Source organism: Mobula birostris, chromosome 10 (genome assembly GCF_030028105.1).
Source record: "Mobula birostris isolate sMobBir1 chromosome 10, sMobBir1.hap1, whole genome shotgun sequence".
Lineage (NCBI taxonomy): Eukaryota > Metazoa > Chordata > Chondrichthyes > Myliobatiformes > Myliobatidae > Mobula > Mobula birostris.
Window position 1 is genome coordinate 27,804,591 of NC_092379.1, and position 7,588 is coordinate 27,812,178.

The following is a 7,588-nucleotide window of genomic DNA, read 5'->3' on the forward strand; positions in this document are numbered from 1 at the left end:
TAAATATGGAAAACAAAATACCTTCTGTACATCGAATAATTAGAGTTGTACTTAATAGGCTCCGCTTCTTTAACAGTTCATTCAGTGTGTTATTCATTATAAATGAACACTAATCAGAACAGACTTTCTCTGAAATTCAGGGCCACTTTCTGGCTGGGTGCGTTTTGTCTGATATCCCATTCTCTCTTCTCACTCACACTACCTCTGTTTCATCCATTGTCTTTCTAGAATTCAATAAAAATTCGCTCGACCTTTGCGATTTTTATTCCAAGTGTCGCCAAATGAAAAGCACTAATTGACCTCTGCTGGGGTGTGTGTGTGCGCGCGAGTGTGTGCGTGTGTGTGTGTGTGTGTCCCTCTGTGTGTGTTTGTGTGTGTGTGCGTGCGCGCGCGCATGTATGCATGTGTGTTTCTGCGTGTCCCTGTGTTCTTGTCTGCGTTCTTATCTGTCCCCTTATACTTGCGATTTCCGCAATGTTGTCAATCACTATATCTTTTTAGATCGCAGGGAAAAGGAGACATTTAGTCTCGGAAATGTTTGCGTGTGAAGATTCTGTTTTAACATATAAACATGCCTCAATATTGTTTTCAAGTTCTGGTAGTACTGTTTAAAACTAACACATTGGACACTTTTTAGGATGTGCGTCACTGTGCTTAATATACGTCATCTCGTGCACGCTAAGTACAATACTAGAGGGAGGAACAAAGGCAACAGCTAAAAATTGGTCTCACCCAAACCCCAAAGGCAGGAAATATTGCAAAGTGAATGAGCACTCTATTTCCCTCATACCCTATATATGACTATCGAGATACTGCTTTCCTACCCGCCAAAAACGACAGGATACAGGGGTGTTACTGGATTTCAAACGGTTTATCGAACCAAGCGACCATCACTGTCTCTTGTGCGTCTGCCTTCTGTCTCCCCATTAAGTACGCCCTCTATTGATTAACTGAACATCACTCTAGCGGGGTTTTTGTTCGGATCCGTCATCTCCATGCAACAGTGTGGGGTCCATGGCGCAGAGGTACACCGCGGAGTCCGAAACAAGACTTCCAGATAAAATTAACTGAGCCATCTGTTTGTCTTTCTGTAAAGTACCGGTAATACGAAATGGAGTTTCTTGCGACCGATCCATTTTTGTGTTAATTAGCTTCAGCAAGAATTTTAGACCTCCATGTTGACGCTGAATGTACCAAAAAATATAACTATTGGCTTTTGAGTAACTACAGTTCAGTAATACTGTCTCTCCTTCTGCAACCGTGAATTCAGGAGGCTCCTGTGTAACTGAATCTTTTGCAATAGTTCCTGCAATAAAAAAAATGAATATACCTTTGTTGAACTTAAACCCAAATAACACGCTGAATGATTACGCAGAAACTCACCTGGCAATATGGTCAAACTAAACAGAAGGGAACAGGTAACACATATGGTGTGCATCATCAAGCTGAATTACATTCAATCAAACAGTTCGCCTTCAATATGCTGGTAACACTTGACCGACATTGAAGTGTCGATCCAATACTTATGCCTTCCGCTCTGTTGAAGAGCTGAGGGCGTTACCTTGATTGCACCAATCGGAATGGGTTTCGAACTCACACGTATATATGTCTTTCTCAGTCTCTTCTGTTCCATTCTCTCTCTATCTCTCTCTCTCTCTCTCTCTTTCTCAAGCAATCTAATTCGTTCGTTTTCTATTGATGACTACGTAGATACAGCGGGCGGACGCGGCATAAGCACCAGAGCACATGACTATTACTGACTTTCTTACGTTTTATCGGACGAAGCGCTCATCGCTGTTTCTTGTGCGCGGGCATTCTGTTTTCACGCTAAATACTGCGTCTGTTGAGTATTGACAACATCACTTAGGCGAGGATTCTGACCGGACCGGTCACCTCCGTGAGCTTCATGGCACAGATATACATGGCGGAATCCGAAGCAAGAACTCCCGAGATATTTAAATGAGCGACCTGGCTGTCTTCCCGTAAGAAATCAGAAAACCGAAACGGAGTTTCTGACGACCGATCCATCCTCGTGTTAATTAGCTTCAGCATGAATTGTGGACTTCCATATTGACGCTGAATGTACCAAAAAATTTAACTATTAGCTATTGAGTAACTACAGTTCGGCATTACGGTCTGTCCTTCTTCAGTCGTTAATTCAAGAGGATCCTGCGAAACTGAATCTTCTTAATCGTTCCTGAAATGCATAAAAATATGTGAACAGACCGTTCTTGAATTCAACTCAATTCAACCCACTGAGAAGTTTCGTAGAAACTCACCTGGTAGCAAGGCCCGTAGGATCAGAGGGAACCAGACAGCACACATGGTGTCTATTATCTGGCTGAATTATATTCCATCATGCAGTTCACCTTCAGTAAGTTATTAACACTTTATATATTGAGTGGGGTGCAATGTGCGTCGCCTTCCGGTTTGTGAAACAGATGAGGGCGTTTCAGTGCCTGCAGCAATCAGAATACCTTTCGTTCAGTTTAATAAATATTTATTTTTAGATCTCCTTCTATTCTTCTATTCCATTTTCCTGTCGATCTCTCTCTCTCTCTCTCTCTCTCTCTCTCTCTCTCTCTCTCTCTCTCTCTCTCTCTCTCTCTCTCTCTCTCTCTCTCTCTCTCTCTCTCTCTCTCTCTCTCTCTCTCTCTCTCCCCGAGTTCCTTCAATGTGAAAATTTGTCATTCATGAAATAAATGAATGAAGATGCTATTTCCGAGGTCTGCTTCAATCAAAATTCGGCTCATTGGGAAACAAAATGGAACAGATGCTTGTTTAATTTCTTTCCTGCTTCTTTACCCCGTCTCTCTCCTTTCTCTCTGTCCATTCTCGTATTTCACAAATGCCTTCCGACACCCATTCACTTATATCACAAAGGTCAAATTGCATTTATTATCAAAACATGCATACTAGAGACGAACTTAATCTTCGTTTCCTCACATAACCAAAAGCATAGGAACACGATAGCATACATTGAAAAAAGGCTGTCATTACTGCAGCCGAATCAACAACTCATTAGTTTCAAGCCACAGCCTCAATTCATCCCAGGGGCGAGAAAACCTCGCTGAGAATCGAACTAAGCGCTGAGCCGACCCTTACAACCGGCGTCGAGACCGTGATCTTACTAACCAGACACGGAGCTTAAGTCTTCCCAGTATCTCGTCGTTTTTCGCTCTCGAAGCCGAGCCCTGACGCTTCGATGCTCTTTCGGTTTTGTGTTCCGGTTTCACGATTCTGCGCTTTCACGCTGCGCAGCAACCGCCCTGCCCGTTCGAGGCCAGTTCACCCGGCAATTGTGCCGGATTTTAGAGTGATTTTAAAGCTCAGCTCGAAAAGGAGGTTACATGTTACTGATTACAGTGTTTGTATCCTACAAAACGTGTGATTAAAACAGTAGTTTATATTTTTGGTGTTTTGACTGCTAACAAGAGTAGTGGAACTTCACCTGCGCTAGCATAATTCGGAAGTCCGGTCGATATCACCAATGTATCGTCCTCTTAACCTTCGAAACTGATGAACACGATATTGTTCACTGTGATATTACACACGGTCTGCTTATTTATATCTTCAAAGCGGCTTATTTGAGATAACGTCATTGAAATTTGCCATACCTGTCATGCTATTTATTACCAATACGGAAGTCCATCAAATATGAAAGTTAAAATACATCATTCACTTGGTCATCCCTTGCAGATTTGTGTCGGTGAACCAATAATCTAATCGTCCCAATTTATTACATTTAGCTACAAATGCAGATACGATTCGAACTAAAGACAACTTCCACATGCTTCTCCATGTATCGTTCTACAGATTCTGAGCTTGAACTGTATTCCGTGATTATCGCTGTTTCCCATGTGTTTCTTTTGTTGTATTGGTATGGGAACTCTCTACCTGGCAATCATTAGGACACCGATAGTGGGTTGTCGTCGGGATCTGCAATTTCCTTGCAACAGTCTGGGTTCCATGCTTCAGAGGTACACAGTAAAGTCAGGGGAAAAATAGAAGTTGACATGTTTAAATGAGATGTGTAGTCTTTTTTTTTTCTTAATTGAGCCGTATACCTCCAATGACATATTAAAGTCGGCGTCATCATTCTGGAGAGATTTGTTCAACATATAGAGATTTCTCCTGGTGCTGAACATACCAATCACAGATACAGCATAATGATGATCTGCCAACCATTAACAATTAATTCTATAGGATAACACACATAAAATGCTGGTGGACCGCAGCAGGCTAGGCATTATTTATTCTATGCGATGGTGGAGGAAGGGAAGCCCCTTTCTTTAAACCGGAAGACAGTTCCTTCGTCCTGGATTGACAAGCCTCATCCTGAGAGCAGATACTGCGGAGACGGAGCAATTCCGAGAAGAGGATGGCATTTTTGAAGAGACAGGGTGGGAAGAAGAATTGTCCAGGTAGCTGTGGGAGTCCGTGGGCTTATCGTGGATATCAGGAAATACGCTGTCGCCAGAGACAGAGACAGAGAGATCAGGAAAGGGGCGGGCGGTGTCGGAAATTTCCCAGGTAAACGTGTGGGCAGGGTGAAAGTTGGAGGCAAAATTAATGAAGGAAACGAGCTCAGCATGCGTGCAGGACGCAGCAGCAATGCAGACGTCAATGCAGCGAAGGAAAAGTGGGGGACAGAAACTAGTATAGGCTTGGAACATGGACTGTTCCAGAAAGAAGACATAAAGATAGGCATAGCTGGAGCCAATACGGTGCCCATTGCTACACCTTTAGTTTGGAAGAACTCGGAGGAGCCAAAGGAGAAATTATTAAGAGAAAGGACCAATTCCGCTAGACGGGGAGGAGTGGTGGTCGAGGCGAAATGGTTAGGACTGGAATCCAAAAAGCACCGGAGAGCTTTGAGACCTTCCTGGAGGGGGTTGGAGGTATACAGGGACTGGACATCCATGGTGAAAATAAGGCAGTGGGCGCCAGGGAACTTAAAATCACCGAAACAATTCAGAGCGTGAGAAATGTCGCGAACATAGGTGGGAAGCGATTGAACAAATCGAGTGTATGCAGAAATGAGTTCGGCGGGGCAGGAGTAGCTGAGACAATGGGTCTACCTGGACAGGCAGGTTTGTGGATCTTGGGTAGGAGTTAGAAACGGGATGTATAGGGTTTGGGAACTGTAAGGTTTGCTTTGGGGAACAGTCCATGTTCCAACCATATACTGTTATCCGTCCCCGACTTTTCCTTCGCTACATCGACTACTGCATTGGCGCTGCTTCGTGCACCCATGCTGAGATCGATGATTTCATTAACTTTGCCTCCAACTTTCAACCTGTCCTCAAATTTACCTGTTCCATTTCTGACATCTCCCTCCCCTTCCTTGATCATTCTGTCTCTATCTCTGGAGACAGACTAGCTACTGATGTCTACTATAAACCCACGGACTCTCACAGCTACCTGGACTATGCCTCTTTCCACCCTGTCTCTTGCAAAAATGCCATCCCCTTCTCGCAATTCCTCCGTCTCCGCCGCAGCTGCTCTCAGTCTGAAGTTTTTTTTTTTTTGTTTGTTTTTTTTTATTCAAGGACGAAGAAGATGTCTTCATTTTTAAAGAAAAGGGCGTCCCTGCCTCCACCATCAACTCTGCTGTCAAACGCATCTCGCCATTTCACGCACGTATGCTCTCAACCCATCCTGCCGCCACCTCACTAAGGGCAGTGTTCCCCTTGTCCTCACCTATCACCCCACCAGCCTTTGGGTCCAACATAGAATTCTCCGTAACTTCTGTCACCTCCAACGGGATCCCAGCACCAAACAGATCTTTCCCCCGCCCCCCGCCTTCAACTTTCCACAGAGATCGCTCCCTATGCGTCTCCCTTGTCCATTCGTCCCCTACTCCCCCCCCAATCCTTTCCCACCGATCTCCCTCCCGCCATTTATCCTTGTAAGCGGAACAGGTACTACACCTGCCCTTACACTTCCTTCCTCACCACCATTCAAGGCCCTAGACAGTCTTTTCAGGAGAGGCGACACTTCACCTGTGTCCTGACGAAGGGTCTCGACCTGAAACGTCGACTGCACCTCTTCCTACAGATGCTGCCTGGCCTGCTGCATTCACCAGCAACTTTGATGTGTGTTACTTCACCTGTGAGTTGGCTGGTGTGATCTGCTGCGTCCGGTGCTCCCAGTGTGGCCTTCTATATATTGGTGAGACCCCACACCGGCTGGGAGACCGTTTGTTTAAACACCTACATTCGGTCCACCAGAGAAACAGGATCTCCCAGTGGCCATCCATTGTAATTCCACATCCCATTCACATTCTGATATGTCAATCCATAGCCTCCTCTACTGTCAAGATGAAGCCACACTCGGGTTGGAGGAACAACACCTTATATTCCTTCTTGATAGCCTCCAACCTGATGGCATGAACATTGATTTCTCTAACTTCCGTTAATGCCCCCCTTCCATTCTTATTCCATCCCTTATTAACTTCATTCCCCCCTTCTTTTTCCCTTTTTTTCTTTTCTCTTCCTTCTTTCTTCTCGCTCTGTCCCTCTCACAATCACTCTTTTCCTGCTCTCCATCTTCCTCTGTGCTCCCTTCTCTTTTCCTTCTACCTGGTCTTCCTGCCCCATGATCCTACCCCTTCTCCAACTCTGTATCCCCTTTCCTTATAAACTTTCCAGCTCTTAGGTTCTTCCCTCCCCTCCTGTCTTCTCCTATCATTTACGATCTACCGTCCCCCCTCCCACTTGCAAGTCTCTGACTATTTCTTCTTTCAGTTAGTCCTAACGAACGGTCTCGGCACGAAACTTGGACTGTATTTCTTCCTATAGAAACTGTCTGGCCTGATGCGTTCCACAAGCATTTTGAGCGTATTGCTTGAATTTCCAGCAGGTGCGGATTTTCTTGTATTTGCGTAATTCTATAGGGTGATACGTTGCTGAACATTTTCCGCGTCCTCCTGCATTAAGAGACGAAAATTATGAGCAGCCACGTTTTCCACCGGTTCGGAGGCGTGGGGTTGGTGGGGTTACTGTTTTGACGTTTTCGCATTCTCAAGGGGTAGACGGACAATACAGAATAATCAGCATGAACAGAGATGAAGCATTTGTCTAATTTCCCTTCCCATCGAAAGGCATAGAACGCTCAATCGGGTAGTTCCAGTAGAACGATAGTTGAACGTGTTGATCCGGAAGCACCTTAATTTTGTGTTATACGGAAGGCGCTGCAATGCTGCAAGGCAGGCATGTGGACCATAACACACTTCAGGCACCAAACTGAATCAAGCTCTCTTTCTCTTTCTCTCTCTAAATTTTCCCATATTCATATTGCACTGTCTCTCAGAAATCCGCACTCTCTTCTTTGTCCTGTCCTCGTATCTTTACTACTTTCCTGCACCCATCCTGCTTCGGTTCCCCTCCATTTTACGGCAGTCTGATTTTAATTTCTTTATGTCTCCGTCTTTGCGGATTTTTTTCCCAACTTCTCATGTTTGCTTTTCATTCTATTCTCCTGCTGCCACTCCCCTCACCTTCCTCCTCTATTTGATCCTCTCAGTCTCTTAACAGCTCTCTCGCTGATACCACAGACGTTTTTCGACCTATCTGTTTTTCAGTAC

General features: G+C 44.8%; 1 long non-coding RNA gene across 1 annotated transcript; it reads right to left on the minus strand.

Annotated features, from left to right (window-relative positions):
- Positions 1-1,270: 1,270 nt before the first annotated feature.
- LOC140204466 (uncharacterized) lies at positions 1,271-3,222 on the minus strand. The gene is made up of 4 exons (XR_011887630.1): positions 3,136-3,222; positions 2,280-2,459; positions 1,770-2,197; positions 1,271-1,306 (listed from the first exon to the last, which is right to left on the minus strand). It is a non-coding gene; the product is annotated as an uncharacterized lncRNA (long non-coding RNA).
- Positions 3,223-7,588: the final 4,366 nt, after the last annotated feature.